Source organism: Heterocephalus glaber, unplaced genomic scaffold, assembly GCF_053883595.1.
Source record: "Heterocephalus glaber isolate CG9 unplaced genomic scaffold, H.glaber_assembly_v1.0 deba00001497, whole genome shotgun sequence".
Taxonomy (NCBI): domain Eukaryota; kingdom Metazoa; phylum Chordata; class Mammalia; order Rodentia; family Bathyergidae; genus Heterocephalus; species Heterocephalus glaber.
In genome coordinates this window covers 24,255,576-24,271,779 of record NW_028258320.1, presented here as the reverse complement: position 1 = coordinate 24,271,779, position 16,204 = coordinate 24,255,576, and the positions used below count along the sequence as shown (strand labels likewise).

General features: G+C 39.4%; 1 long non-coding RNA gene across 1 annotated transcript in view; it reads right to left on the bottom strand.

Moving 5' to 3' along the window:
• Window positions 1-15,169, bottom strand: part of LOC147825601 (uncharacterized) — a 52,114-nt gene extending 36,945 nt beyond the window's left edge. Inside the window, exon 1 of the long non-coding RNA XR_015440209.1 lies at window positions 14,874-15,169. This is a non-coding gene — a long non-coding RNA (uncharacterized LOC147825601). The remainder of the gene's footprint in view (window positions 1-14,873) is intronic.
• Window positions 15,170-16,204: the final 1,035 nt, after the last annotated feature.

The window sequence follows — 16,204 nt, the reverse complement described above, 5'->3', positions numbered from 1 at the left end:
CATGTAGGTCTGGTCGTCAAACAGAACGGCACCCAGCTCACCATGGTGCTGGCCCCTTTCTGCACACTTCAGTGCTTGCCCATTCTATCATCTCCTAACCTACACTTTATCTGCAGCAACCACAGCCCTGGTCTCCAATGCTTTGTAGAAACAGCCTCATTATCTGTAGTGTTGTAACAGCAGTTAGAAAGCGAATGACATTCAATTAAAATGATATTAGCAGCTCAGGAGTGATTTTGTTTAATTTACTCCTACTCAGATGTAAAAACATTAGCGACTTTTTTAATTGGACCTCATAATGTCTGACTCCTACTCAAACGCAATGAAATTAAAGACTTTGGTGCCTAAATACCGCTTAATTTACTCCTACCCATCTATAATGACATTAAAGATGCTTTAGGGTAGATATTGTTTCCAATCAATTTTATTCAAAAGAAATCTGAGCTCACAGGTACTATTATTAAGCATATAATAAAATCACACAAGAAATATATCTTTACAATTGGGGATAGGATGTTTTCCAGTAATATTAAAATGTAATCATTTTCATTTTAATGCAAGGATATTAAAAAGTAATATCTTAAATATAAGAGTTTATAAGTTTTCAATTGTTTAAGCAAATATGTGATTCCCAGCCAGTTAAAGATATGTACATTTTTACATATAAGTCTGAAGTGCATTGATTCAATTACAGTATATGAATGGCTTATGCTTGATAAGAAACTTTATCTTAAACATGGCTTATATAAAAGCAATTTTCTTATGATTCTAATATTAATTTCAAAAATCTTTTTTCTTATATTAGTTTAAATGATAACGCTCTTTGAGTCTTTATTTTCCTGGAAAGCCTATTTTTTAAACAGCAAAGTTTTGAGTCTATAAGTATTTGAGATAAGGTAGTTATTTAATAATTACTGAAGTGTGGAATAAAAATTGTCAACAAGAATAGCTAATATTTACAGTCTGTACTATTTCCAGACAGGACTCTGAGCACTTGAAAATGTATTAACTTATTTAATTCTTCAAATTGAGTAATATTAAGTAACTTTTGGTAGTTTAGAGATGAAAACAATAAAGGGATGAATGAATGGATAGATGGATGGGTGGAAGGAGGGAAGGATGTTGCTGTTAGAATTCTTTGGGTTGCATTTAGTTCAGGAAACCTTTGAAGCACTTATAAACTCAGGCACTAAAATGCAAAATTCTTCTCTATAAAATTAAGAAAATTTTATCTTAAAATTAAAAAGTGTGCAGGCTGGGGATTTAGCTCAGTGGTTCCGCTGCCTGCCTCACAAGCACAAGGTCCTCAGTTTGATCCCCAGTACCAAAAAGAAAATTACAAAGTGTGCAATGAGTACACAAATGCCCATAAATATGTCTATACACTGAAGGGTGTTTCAGTCAGGAAACATAGTTTTCTTTATTCTCATACTTGGCAATAACTCCTCAAGGTGATTTCTTCGAAAAAAAAATTTTTTTACAAAGATCTAACACTAATAATATCGATGCTCCTAAATTCTCTCAGCAACCAAATGTCCTGCCCACAGCTTCCGGTGTACTCCCAGATGCTAGCAGTAGACATTTAGTCTGTCCCATAGCGCTGCTGTGGCTGAAATGCAGGGCTCCTCTCAGACGGACAGGCAGAGGGCACGGTTAAGAAGGGTTTTCATAACAGATGTCAAGGCAGGTGTAAAGCTGCCTACGTTTGAATCCTTGCTCTGCCACTTGTTGATCTTAGCAAGACAGTTGATTCTCTCAGCCTCAGTTTTCTTCTCTCAGTGAGAACAGTAAACTTCACTGTCTCCCCAAATATACTGCTCACTTAATATTTCCTATGTTGGTGAATCTCACTCACTTCATTTATAATTGTTTGATCCAGATTCAGAAGTCAGCCTAGATCTCTTTCTTTCTTCCTATGTCCAACGAATTATCACCAAGTCTGTCTATTTTATCTCCTAAATGTTAGGACACCTTAACTGCAGTGAGACACTATGGGGTGTATGCATAATAAAAGGCAATTGTCCACCACATTCACTCTCCCCACGTTTATAAAGTTCCAGCTTTTTGCTAGAAGTGGCTAGGATGCAGGAATGATACTTTGTTCTCAGTGAGCTTCCTATCCAATGAGAGAGGTAAACAATAAAATCCTGAATTCCAATGTGATATGAAAAGTTCCTTAACAGGACTAAGAATACAACCATACCTGACTGTGGGCAAATATCAATCAGGAGAGCACCTGACTGCATGGAACACAACAAGAAACCACAGTGATCACACCAAATATGGCTTTATTTTTCTCCAGTAATAAAATGTCTGCTACCTCGGCTCAAGAAACTCAAGTCTCTAAAACCATTCTAATTTTCTACTTCCCCAAGGTATGGGTTTTGTCCTCATTGCCCAAGACATGGCCACACCATCTCCTTGATCCATGATCAAGGTAGAAAAAAATTGGGGAAATTTTCCAAATCTCTTTTTCCACATCTTATAGAAATTCTATAAGTGACTGATATCATTTCTAATAAACTAATAGAATAACAATAGTCAGGTTCAAATGCTTATAGTTAAAACATCACTGATCTATACCTTTACTAAATTGTATTTAATACTTACTAAATTACTTGTTGTGTCCTTGATGAATAAATATCATTTTAAAATGAAGCCAGGTGTGGTGGCACACCCCTCTAATCCCAGCACTTAGGTTGCTGAGGCAGGAGGATCGCCATGAGTTCCAGGCCAGCCTGGGATATATAGTGAGTCCAAGGCCACCCTGGACTACATAGCAAAATCCTGTCTCAAACAAACAAACAAGAAGAATAGAAGCAGGGGATTTAGCTCAGTGGCAATGCACCTACCTAGGAAGCTCAAGGTTCTGAGTTTCATCCCCAGTACCAGAAAAAAAAAAAAAGAGTAGAAGCTGAGCATGGTGGTGCACGTCTGTAATCCCAGCATGCCAGAGGCCAAAGCAGAGGATTCCCGTCAAACTCAAGGCCAGCCTGGGCTACAAAGTGAATTCAAAATCAGCCTGAACTACATAGCAAGAGCCTGTCTCAAAAAAAAAAAAAAAAAGTGAGGGCCGGGGATGTAACTCAGTGGTACTGCACCTGCCTGGCAAGCACAAAGTCGAGTTCGATCCCTGGTACCAAAAAAAAAAAGGTGAATAGAAATAATGAAATACAACCCTAAAGTTGCAATAATTACATTTAACTATGATATTTCTACAGAACTATAACCATTTTTTAATTAAAATAATTTCTTCACATCAAAATTGTCTTTAAAGTATCTGGATCACTTTTGAATAAATAGCTGCTTCAGTTCAACATAGAATGTGGTCTGGTGTGTGTGTGTGTGTGTGTGTGTGTGTGTATGTGGATTTAGGGATTGAACCCAGGGCCTTGCACACAATAGGCAAGCACTCTCCACTAAGCTTCATCACTAGCCCTTTTTAATTATTATTATTATTATTTTATTCTGAGACAAGTTCTTGATCAGTTGCTCAAACTAAGAGATGCAAAGAGCAAAGAGGGAGGGGAGGGGAAAAGGAAGTAAAAATAATTAAGATGTGTTATGTACATGTGCCAACTCCCCACAATGAACGTAATTGTTATGTATTGCAAACATATACTAGTAAAAGTTTTTTAAATTATTTTAAAAGTTGTCCAGCCAGGTCTTGAATTTGCTATCCTTCTGCCTTAGCCTCCTAGTAGCTAGAATTACACCCATGCACCACCACACCCGATAATGCAGAACATTTTATTTAATGTGCTTAATAAAATAACAAATTAATACCTAAAAATTGAAGTTCTAGATATTTCTGTGACTTATTGTCATGTAGATGTTCAAACATTTAAAATTGAATGGAGGCAAGGGCCAGGGAGTTTGCTCAGTGGTTCTGCTGCCTGCTTTGCAAGCTCAAGGTCCTGAGTTTGATCCCCGGTACAAAAAAAAAAAAATTGAATGGAGGCAGTAATTTTGAGCAGCTAAGGATAAAGTCATCATTGTCCTCCAAGTGACATTACCACTGAATACACCCTTTCCTCAATCTGTAGAGGCACAAGCCCTAAAGCCACAGTCTCAAGAGAATTTCTTCATCCAAGCATACAAATCATACTCTCTGGATTTTAAGGAAATCCAATCTGCCATTTCCACACAATCAAAAAAAAAATAGACTTAAACAATGTTCTTTACCTGGATAGAAATGTGTATGTTGTGGTAAAGATACAAAAGAAAGATATCCACAAGAAGGGAAGATAATTAGGAAAAGTTAAGAACTAGTTTTGCCTCTTTTAAAAGTAATGATTCATTATTTATTTAAAGATCATGATTGTGGGTGTTGACAATAAAGTACTGACTGAGCCTAAACTATAGCTGTAAAAAAAAAAAAAAAGAGAGAGAAAATTGAACTAATGTGCAAGAAACTGACTTACAAGGTATCAGACACATCCCCAGAAATAATAATCTGTGTTTCTCTGTATATAAAACAACAACATTTTAAAACAGTAGTAGCAGCACCAGCAGTAGTAGCAGGGGCTATAGTGGTAGAGACAATAGGAGCAGCAATAGGAGCAGCAGTAGTTTTAATGGTCGTAGTAATCTACCACATCAGTATGTCCCTGGTGCTTTGTTCGTTTATTATTTTGGTACCACCAACACTTCCTGGAAAGTTTACCCACAATGATTCCTTTGGAATCCCCAGGAATTCCTCCCTTGGAATTCCCAGTAGGATCCTCCCACACTTAACTCTGAGGATCACCTTCCATTTTCCTCCCATGATGGACTGACTGTTTGTGATCTTCCAAAATTCATGTATTAAGTTCTAATCTCCAATGTGATAGTATTTGGAGGTGGGGTCTTTGGGAAATAATTATGCTAATATGAGGTCATGAGGGTGAGGCCCTAATAATGACATTAGTGTCCTTTTAAGAAGAGGAGAGACCAGAGCGTGCTTTCTCTCACTCCAACCCATATGAGGACCAGTGAGAAGACAACTTCCTGTGAGCCAGGAAGAGAGCCCTCCTCAGGAGTTTGTAGGTGCCTTTTTCTTGGACTTCCAGCCTCCAGAATTGCAGGATATTAACACCCTCTGTGTCTGCTGTGGAAGTCCCCCAGTCTGCGGCATCTGGTTGTAGCAACCCAAACTGACTAAGACACCTCCTCTTTGTACCAGCTTCCATGATCACAGATAAGAGCCAGGTTTCTAAAAGCCACAAAGAATCAGAGGACCGCTGCTGTCCTCCCCCTGAAATCAGGTTATTACTGTCACATGAATTCTATAATAGCAAGATCTTGCTCTGTCACCTGAATCGGACTTTGTCCCATGAATCCTATCCACATGTGCTCAGATAGTTTTCAGACAACTTCAGGCAATTACTTGTGAACTGCAGCCTCTCACCTGAGGAACCAGGTCCACACAGGCCAGGCCAGAGGACAGTTTCCCTACCTCACCTCTGCTTAGGTAGGGTTTAGTGCTTCTTCTCAATGTTATATCCTGAACTGTCCAAGCACCCCATATGTAGAAGGCCCTTCATAGAGTAAAAGTTTGTAGGGTGGATGAACATACAAGCCTTCATTTTGAGAGGCTCTTGTTTCCTTCCTAGGAGATTTCTTGGTGCCTTGTGTAAATAAGGTTCTATGGGGGAGTTATTTGTGAGGCTTGAGGAGCTTATTATTATGCTCATGTCACAGATAGAGAAACTAAGGTGCAGAAAAGTTCAGTTGACTGGTCTGGGAGCACCACTATCTCATTATGTTGCCAACTATCTCACACAGCTTTTCATCTTATGTAAGTAAAGCATCTTATGCCATTGCTTTTAACAGCTTTTTAGCTCAGTATTTATTCGGGGAAATAGGGGGAAAGTGACAGTCTAATGAGACTGACAAATAAGTTCATGGTCAAAAGAAAAAAAAGCTCAGTTTTTGAAAGCCCATGACCACACTTCCCTCAAAGAATGCCTAAGGCCACTCAAGCTATTTACTTCCCCTTAAAATAAGAAGAAAGTGAAGGCCTTGTACAATTTCCCACACTGCCTGACCCTGCAAGCTTTTGCCAGGAGAAAGGAGCTCTCTGTGTGGCTGCATGCTGATTTCTATGCCTGTCCTCTGAATGCTCAATTGTCAGGCAGGATTCTGAGTGTATAAATATGGGACTATGCTACATCACAGAAAACCAATAGGTCTGGGTTTTGGTGAGAATCTGCTTTATTATGATCCTTAATTTCAAGTCAAATGGTTTAGACTTTGGATTTCCAATGCTTTGTGGAAATACAAATTTTACTTTCCCAAATCTGTTTTCACTTAAAGTGCTTGAAAATGGGATGATGTAAGTACTCTGCTGTACAATTCTATAAAAAATTTTTTCCAGTGTCACACAAACAATTGCATTGTGGGATTAGCCTCACAAAAATTTAACAGGTCTATTTTCCTACGAAAAATTAAAAAACACTTGCATACATACCAGCCATTTAAGAATTCCTTTATCAACTCCAGTCTGCCTGATGAGGAGTTCTGCTTTCCTTCCCTTCCCAGATGTTCATGTGTCATTTGTCAAAGGTGATTCTATAGTAGGTTGGGCTTAAGGAGGATGCTTTGGCCAGAGAATTTCAAAAGCTTCTTGGTATATTATCTTCAGGCATTTGAACTGGCATGGAAAAGACACAAACAGCAGCAATAGACAGGGGAGTTAGCATCAGACAGGCTGAGCAGGCACCAAAGCAGAAGCAAGGTCTCCTCTCTTCTTGAGCCATACTATTAGTTACCAACTGCAGTTACTGTTCTAGGAAGCAAAGACATTATATTGATCTATGCTGTGAGTGTAACGTGTACACTACAGGTCTTCAGCAACTGTGAAAGTGTATGAAAAGTCTTATTTTCATAGTCACTCTATTGAAGTTGTCACAGGTCAATGGCCTTTGGCCTCACACTGTAGGTCTTCAGGGTTCTCCCACGCCTGGCTTCCTTTCTTTTCATCTCCTTCCTCTTGAAAGTCAGAACCCTCATCTTTGAAGACCACACTGGCACTCTGCTACCGGGAACCTCTGCTTCCAAATGCAGCCCAGACACAACGAGGGAGGAGCCCAATGACAGAAGACTGTCTCCACAGCATCCACACTGCCCAAGCCAATCAGGAAAGCATTCAGGAGGATTAGAGGTTCCGAGGCTTTGGAGCTTGAGATAAAGCAGCCAGCAGCATTTATTTTTGGATTTTTGACTCCTTAAAAAAAAAAATCTTTTCCACTGGTTACCTTAGATACTGCTATGGTAGAAAATGCTATGGTAAAAAAGAAAATGCAACCATCTAGACAGAGTCAAATTTTTTAAAACATAGCTAAGTTTTTGTGGTGGAAGTTCGTATTTATCAAAGGCTTCCCAGACACCCCTGCCCTCAGGGATGTTTTTTCTCTTTTCTCCGAAGTCGTCTGCTATGCTGCTGTGCATTTAATGCAACATTCACATTCTTTTTACATCATAGTCACTGCAGTGTATGTCCAGTGGTGGCCTGCCTTGCAAGCACAAGGTCCTGAGTTCAATCCCCGGTACCAAAAAAAACAACAAAAAATATATATATATTTTGGCTAAATATTTACCTGAGCAACCACCAGTCATTTAACTGAAAGGTCAGTAGTATATACTGAAAAAAAATATTGATTTAAGGCTCTGAAATAAACTAGTTGGGGAAATATTGATTATATTTGATTATTGATTATTTTAAGATACAAGTTTTTTTATTAAACTCAGGGAGACTTAATTTTCTTTCTTCCCCCAGAAAGGGTTATCTTCCTAAAATAAATTATTATTCAAAATATTCCTTAGGAATATTTCTAGGCAGACTGTAATTAAATTAGAATTTAAAGTAACCTCTTTAAATCCTTTTAAGAAACACTGCATGTGCAAGGTCCTGTGTTTGATCACCACCTTTGCAAAAAAAAAAAAATTGTTAATACAATCACCCTTCTGGGTTCCACATTCACATATTCAATCAATCAAGGATCACAAAACTAAGAAAATAGAAATGTATATGTACTGAATATGCCCAGTTTTTTCTTGTCATTATTCCCTAAATAATTCTGTAGGGCAACTATTTACATGGCCTTTGCATGTTATTAGGTATTGTAAGTAATCTAGAGATAATTAAAAGTATAGGGAGAATGTGTATGTTCTATGCAAATATCTTATTTTATATAAGAAATGTGAGCATTCTCAGATGTTGGTATTCATTTGGGGTCCTAGAACCAAGCTCCAGCAGCTCTGGAGGTATGACTGTGCACACATAAAAGTTTCGAAAGATTGGACATTAGAAAGTAAAAACTAGTAATTGCTCCTCATCAATTTCCACAAGGCTGTGTGATACAGTAGTAGAACTTGCCCATTCACAAGTGAACAGAAGAAAGGTTTCTATTGAAAATAGGACTGTCAAAAAAAAAAAAGAAGAAGAAGAAGAAGGAGAAGAAAAGGGCCAGGGATTTAGTTCAGTGGTGCTTCCACCTGCTTCACAAGCACAAGGTCCTGAGTTCGATCCCCGGTACAAAAAAAAAAGAAAAAGAAAAAGTAAATAGGACTCTCAGAAGAGAGTCCTCATTGAGAGCCTTATGTGCCTTACAATCCTGAAGCAAAGGGGATGAGACAGAATCTTATATCAAAATTAATTACCAGATAAGTTTATTTTACTTCAAGCTGCTGGCTTCAAATAGCTATGACCTTCTCCGTGAAAATTAGCTTCCACAACAAGCAGCCTGCAACCACACTAGGTACAGGAAGACATTGGCCCAGAGCAGGGCTCATGGACTTTAGCATTTATGCTCATCTCCTGGGATTTTACTATAAGGCAGATTCTGGGTCAGAAGGTCTAAGGTGAGGCCTGAGACTTTGCATGTCTCACAAGCTCTCAGGCGAAGTCAGTGCTACTTTGGGGGCCATGTTTTAATAATTGAAGCTTTGAGAGGCTGACTTTCTGTGACATCACATCCTGAAGGGGGGTCTTCAGGAGCTCACTGCAGGGCAGGCAGTCCAGTGAGGGTCACTTCCCAATTCAGTGCTTTGGGAATAGAGCCTCAAAGGCTGTGGCATCATGCAACTGTCAATCCAGGCAGACACAGTGACAGAGAGAAGACAGAATCCAAAAATAAACCAAAACTTAGAAGTTAAAATATAGAAAAAAACAAAACCTGAATTAAAACACATGTCCTGGGGGAACCTGAAGAGTGAGGATGGCTAACAGAAAGGCCAAGAGAAACAAAAGATGCAGCAGGTAAAATAGAGCAATTCTAGCCAGGCACAGCAATGCAAGCCTGTAATCCCAGCTATTCAGGAGGCTGAGGCAGAAGAATTGCAAGTTCCAGCCTAATGTGGGCAATTTAACAAAACCCTATCTCAAAATTAAAAAAAAAATTAAAAGGGGTGGAATGTTGCCCAGTGAAAAAGCCCTGGGTTCAGTCTCCAGTATCAAAAAATAAGTAGGAGGGCCCACAAGAAGGTGGCAATTCTGAAACAAATCTCGTGTAGTTTAGATCTCCACCAGGCATTAATTTTATTTTTTTTATTTTATTGGTACATATTGGATATACATAATGATAATATTCATCACAGGGAATTTCTTGGTTTTTGGTACTGGGGACCGAACTCGGGACCTTGCACTTGCGAGGCAGGTGGCGGAACCACTGAGCTAAATCCCTGTCCCTATCACCAGGAATTTCTATCTGCACATAATACATCTTGATTCTTCTTTTTTCCCATTCCCCTCCCCTCCCTTCAACCCCTCTTCCCTTCCTTATTTATAAAAGCTTTGTTTCCATTTTATTCCTCCTATTCTTTTTTTCTTGTCCCTGCCTTCCTTTTCCCTTCCTTCCTCTCTTATTCCCCTTCCCATTTGAATATATTCATCTCATTTCCCAGTATCTATCATACATTTTTGTCCTTATTTCCACTTTCAGTTTCTCACAGCAGAGAAACAATGCAGTGTTTAAACATGTGTGTCCCATTTGTATCACTTAAGGGTACAGTCTCAAGATGCATCCATTTAGCTAGAAATGTTTCAAGTTTATCCTTCTTTATGGCAGAATCATATATATATATATATATATATATATATATATATATTCCCACATCTTTATCCATTCATCTGTTGGTGGGTATTTGGGCTGTTTCCAAGATTTAGCTATTACACACTGTGCTGCTATAAACATGGGTGCACATGTATCGCTGTGGTATGATGCTTTTAATTCTTTCAGGAAGATACCAAGAAGGGGAATAGATGGGTCAAATGGAACCTTCAATTTTAGTTTTTTGAGGTATCTCCACACTGATTTCCACAGGGGTTGTGCCAGTCTACACTCCCGCCAACAGTGGAGAATGGTTCCTTTTTCCCCACAGCCCTGCCAGCATTTACTATTGGTTGATTTCTTGATAACAGCTGTTCTTCCTGAAGTGAGATGAAATCTCAGCATTGTTTTAATTTGCATCTTTTGAATGACCAGTGATGTTGAACATTTTTTCATATATTTATTTGTCATTTCTACTTCTTCATCTAAGAAGTATCTATTCATTTCAGTTGCCCATTTTTGGATTGAGTCTTTAAAAGGGGTTTCTGATTTTTTAAAGTTCTTTATATATTCTAGATGTTAGTCCTTTGTCTGAGGAACAGCTGGCAAAAAAACTTTTTCCCATATTGTAGGTTGCCTCTTCACTCTGTTGGTGGTTTCTTTTTTTTTTCTTTTTTTCCTGGTACCGCAGATCGAACTCAGGACCTTGTGCTTGAGAGGCAGGTGCAACGCCACTGAACTAAATCCCCAGCCCTGTTGGTGGTTTCTTTTGCTATGCAAAAGCTTTTTAATAAGATGAGATCCCAATTGTTGATTCTTTGTGATATTTCCTATGCAATCGGGATTTTGTTCATAAAGTCTTTGCCTACATCTATGTCTTCAAGAGTTTTACCTATTCTATCTTCCAGCAGATTTAGTGTTTCTGTTTCAATATTTAGATTTTTTAATTTTTTGAGACAGGGTGGGTCTTTGTAGTTCAGGCTGGCTGTGAATTCACTATGTAGCTCAGGCTGGCCTAGAACTCTTGGTGATCCTCCTGCCTCAGCCTCCGAGTGCTGGGATTACAGGCATGCACCACCATGCCCAGCCTAATATTTAGATCTGTGATCCAATCCATGTTGATTTTAGTTTAGTGTATGGTGAAAGATATGGGTCTAATTTTAATCTTGGGCATGTGGAAAGCCAGTTTTCCTAGCACCATTTATTAAAGAGGCTATCTATCTTCCAAGAAAGGTTTCTTGCCAGGGGCATTAATTTTACATGCAGTCTGGTTTGCTTCTCTTGGTCCTCAGAAAACTTTTAAAAGACCCTGAACTCCAGCAGGCTGAGCCAGGAGGATAACAAACTCAAGCTCATTCTGGGCAATTTAATGACTTGCCAAGATCCTATCTCAAAATAAAAATGGGCCAAGGATGTAGTTCAGTGAGAAGGGCCTGGGTCGAATTCCCAGCACTGGTTTAAAAAGGGGAAAGGCTCAGTTGTGTCAGATGAAAATAACATGGAAGTAATCTGAGCAGTACAGAGCATCAGTAGAGGTTTGACAAATCCGTTAGGGCCAGGAGTTATTCTGAATTTAAACTTTTTTCAATTTTGTGCTGTATTCTCTATAATATTCCCAACTGGTTTAGGAAGAAACACTCTATAATCAAAGCTATTCATATCTTACAGCAAATTGTATGACTATTCAGTCATGCTAAGTGGGGAAATAAATCTAAATAACCTGATGTCCATTCAGGTCAACTTTTGTTTTCAAATGAGTTTAGGTCAAATCAGATTTTGTCACCAAATTAGTTACAAAATAAAAACAAAAAATATATGACTTCCAATGATTTGAGCACTCAAAATTGCAATTTAAAAGAGTTTGGACATTTCCCCAACTCCTCAGCCTCCCACCAGAATGTTCAGACTTCTACAGGCAGTGCTCACACATTTCTTCCTCACTTCTTATGATAAACTTACCTTTTTTTCAATTATGCTAAAGTGTAAATGACTAAGATCTAGTTCAAATATACTTATATTTTAACTCAGATAGCAACTACATTCTGAGGTGGAATTTTAGGCATTAACTAATAATTAATTTGATCTAAGAATTTAGTGTCGTGATCGAGTCTAAGTGGGGAAAGAGTAAATGGTTCAATTCAATTAAATAAATTTTTCCTAGTCATAAGTTCTTTCTTGCCTTTGAACTAACCTACAGCTTTGAAAGTGTCTTTGCAATCATTATCTCATTCCACACATACTAACATTTTTTTTTTTAAGTTGAGAAAACTGAGGTTCAAAGAAGTGACTTGTCCAAGGTCATTGAGTTGAAAGATGCAGAATCAGAAATCAGGCACGGGAGTTTGCTCAAGTTAGACATTTTCTGTAAAACTTTGGTTAGAAATATGACAGTCTGTTCCCCGCCTTTGGTGAAATGCAGATATACAATTAGATGATGGTGATTCACTATGGAGACAGTAAAATGCATGAAGAAGAAATATATGTGTTCTTTATTAGAATGAGTTCATTTTGTCTGATAGCTAATAGACCAATTCTGAAGTAAATTTTCAGCCTGACACAAATATTATAACCCTCGAGGTATTTTTACTGTCTCTGTAATTTCTAATAGTCACAATAAAGTCCTGGAGTCTGAATCCCCAAACCAAAGTTGTCTAGGTCATATTTATTTTAACCACCTGAGAAGAAATTTGAAGAGGGCCAGGGATTTACCTCAGTGGCACTGTGCCTGCCTTGAAAACACAAGGTCCTGAGTTTGATCCCTGGTACCAAAAAAAAAGAAAAAAAAGAAATTTGAAGATCTGTGGAAGTGGCAAGAGATCAATTCCACATTTATTGCACATACTAGCTAGCTAACAGTAGGTGCTCAATAAATGTTAAATGAATGAATGAATATATCTCCTGTAATTACCAGATTCTCTCCTGTCACTTTGCCTAAGTCAGTGACTCCTCTCCCTCTGTTGCTGAGTAGATACAACATTCCCTAAAACAAATGTTGGAATCAAAGCGTAGGAGTAAGGTTAATTTGCTTTAAAGAATGAATCAGGAGTTGTTTTAAAAAATAATGCCACTGCTTCGGGAGAAATATAGACTGTGTATACAAGCAAACCGGCAGCTAAAGTATATTGTGCATTTATCTTTGCTAGGAAATTTCTTATAGCTCATGTTGTACTTTCTCTCAAAGCCTCCCTTGATTACACCAGTAGTAGTCCTTTATTCTGCCTAGCGCGGTGTACCGGAGTAACATTTTGCTGGGATGCATACCTCACTCCTGGCAACCATACTGCTTTTTATGTTATACTTAACAAAAGGTGTTCATGAATCAGCTCGAAATCTCAGTTCATATTTAGATGACGCATTTTCTTCAACTGAACAACAGTCCACAGTTACAAATGCCAAACAGGAAGGGCACATCTGTGAAAAACAAGCCTCTTAAGCTGGAAGAATGAATAATGATGATGTGTGGGTTGTGCTTTCTACACAGAAAACTCTGGGAAGACCTTTCTGTGAACAGCTATCTGATCACAATTGAAGAGGCTTTGTGTTCCTACCCACCTCCCACACTCTTTTGTATCAGTAGCTCCACAGGGGAAAAGGAGATTGGGAGTAAAGATTCCTTGGTCATTAGAAACTCAGGTATCGATTCAGAATCTCAGAAACTGAGGGTAGAGATTCTTTTTTTTTTTTTTTAATCACTTGCAGTTTTAGCACAGAGTAAATCCTAGAGATGAGTATTATCTTTGGGGATAGGAAAATATTTTCCATTTTGAGTTTTAAATCCCAAATAGAAACTTCTCTATAATGAACCAGATACTTAAGTAAAATATTGGTTCAGTTTGGATTTAATTAAGGATTATGATTATGAAGGAATTCCACTTTCATTATACAAATATTATATATGTGTTTTCCCATTTTTATTAGGCAACTTCAACCATTTTAGAAATGTGTTTCTGGGGTGTGTGTGTGTGTGTGTGTGTGTGTGTGTGTTTACTATTCAGTAAAACAAAATTTGAGTGGCTAAGAGTCAGAAAATTAGCACACTTTGTTGTACTTTTTGATTCATGGTAATATTTATAACTAACTTTCTTTAGCTTATAGATCCTTCTCTGTTACTGTCATAAAATTGCCATAATAATAAAACTCCTCCTTCCCATACAGAATTCCATTATCAGTTTTGCTACTGTGATTATTGCTAGTATTTCATCCATCATTAGAAGAGTCTGCTACTAGGAATAAGCTAACAGTATTAACCCTGGAACCCTCCACCTCCTCCCCCCTTCCCCAAACTCAATTAAACCAGCAGCACACCAAGGCACATACAAAAAAGCTGCCGCCTATTTACATAACACAATGATCGAGTAATAAATCAACATTCATCATGAATGTTGCAACAAGTCACTGAAAATGATGTTTGACCTCACCATGGGATGGACTCATCCATCCATGAATAATATGTATTTCCAACTGGGAGCAACTTCCCACTCCAAAAGGCTAGGGTTGAGCACTTCAGATACATATGACAAGAAGGGTTGATCTTTCCTTCCGGACGTCACTTTCCTTTATTCCTAACTCCATTACCTCTTAATTCTGAGACAATCTCATCATAGAAATTATTTGATTTCCAACACCTGAATAATCCAATTGTCCACTTTCTTCAAAGCCATTCTTTTTTTCTTTTCTTTTTTTTTTTTTTTTTTAGAGAAAACAGGTTTATTTAGCTCATAGCTATGGAGATCCAAGGTCTTGGTGCTGTCGGCTTTCTGTCCTGATAACAGGGGCCTGAGATAATCAACTTTTTGTTTGTTTGTTAGTTTGTTTAAAGGAGGAAAGGTTTGTTTGGCTTACAGTTCACAGAGGTTTCAGTTCGTGTTCAGGTGGCTCCAAGGCAGGGACGGCAAACAGGTATCGCAGAGGAGAAACAACATGGGGCACACAAGGTAGCAAGGCAACAAGGGCGAGATAATCAGCTTATGAAGAGGAAAGGGTTATTTGGGCTCACACATGGGGGGGTCCCAGCCCATTATCAGTTGTCCCCGTGGCTTTTAGGGTGTACGAGGCAGCATACTGTGCTGGGGCCATGTGGCTGAGCAGAGTCACTCATGGCCCGGAAGCTAAAGACAGGAAGAGAATGGTACCCCACGATCCCCGTCAAGGACACACCCCAAGGACCCCAAGATGGAGGGGCGATTGGGAGGGGCCGGAGCTGGGCCAACTGCCCAGTCCCCCAAAGCCTTCCAGCCTGGGCTCTGCCCACCCAGCCGTGGGCGTCCGGAGGCAGGGGGTCCCCCAAGACAGGCTAGGCTGGTTCAGGACGCAGCCTGGTACCAGGAGCGGAGCATCGTGCTCTGCCCCAGTGGCCCCAGTCCCAGCACACACAGGAGCCGTTCTCGCCATCTGTGCCGCTGTTCTCACCGACTCATCCTCAGGGGCTCGCGATTCTTCCAATCCCACTTGACGCTCATCGGGCTTTAAATACACTTTCATGAAGCAGAACAGCGCGTTCAGGAGGGCGTGGTTGATTTTCTGGTGTAAAATATGAACGCATCTTTCAGGGCTATTTATGATTGTTATTGGAACACCTAGCACGGTGCTCCCTGAGGTACCAACCACCCGAGACCTCTTCTTTCTGAGAAAATGTCAAGTGCTCACCACCAGCATCGCGTTTATTCCTCTCTAAATTGCATGTCCAGACCTTCAATACTAATGGCCGTGGCTGTCCTGGGGATGCATCGGCTCCTCCCATTTCTCAGGCTTCTGTCTGGTCCGTTTGTGGACACACTCATGTCCTTACAGCAGCGTCCCACCCGATTTTCAATGCTGAGACCAAAGTCATACACTTCATTGCTCCTGTTCAATTTTGTGATATGTACTATAGGCTGGCCTCAAACTCACAGTAGTCCGCCTGCCTCGGCCTTCCGAGTGCTCGGCGTGCGATCTTGTCTTGTTTCTTTATTTTTCATAGAAACACACAAGGGTAGGGTAAGGTCAGAGTGAGTGATGTCTTCCCTGTACCCCATGGCGCTCCATCATCAGAAGTCCAGGAGCAGAAGACCACGACACTTGTCTTCGTTCAGCACCAATCAGCACGTGTGATTACTCTGGAGCCACAGAAGCCACGCCTTTTTGTTTACAAAAGCGTGTGTGGCCTGCACCACACTGTGTTACAGACCTTTTCC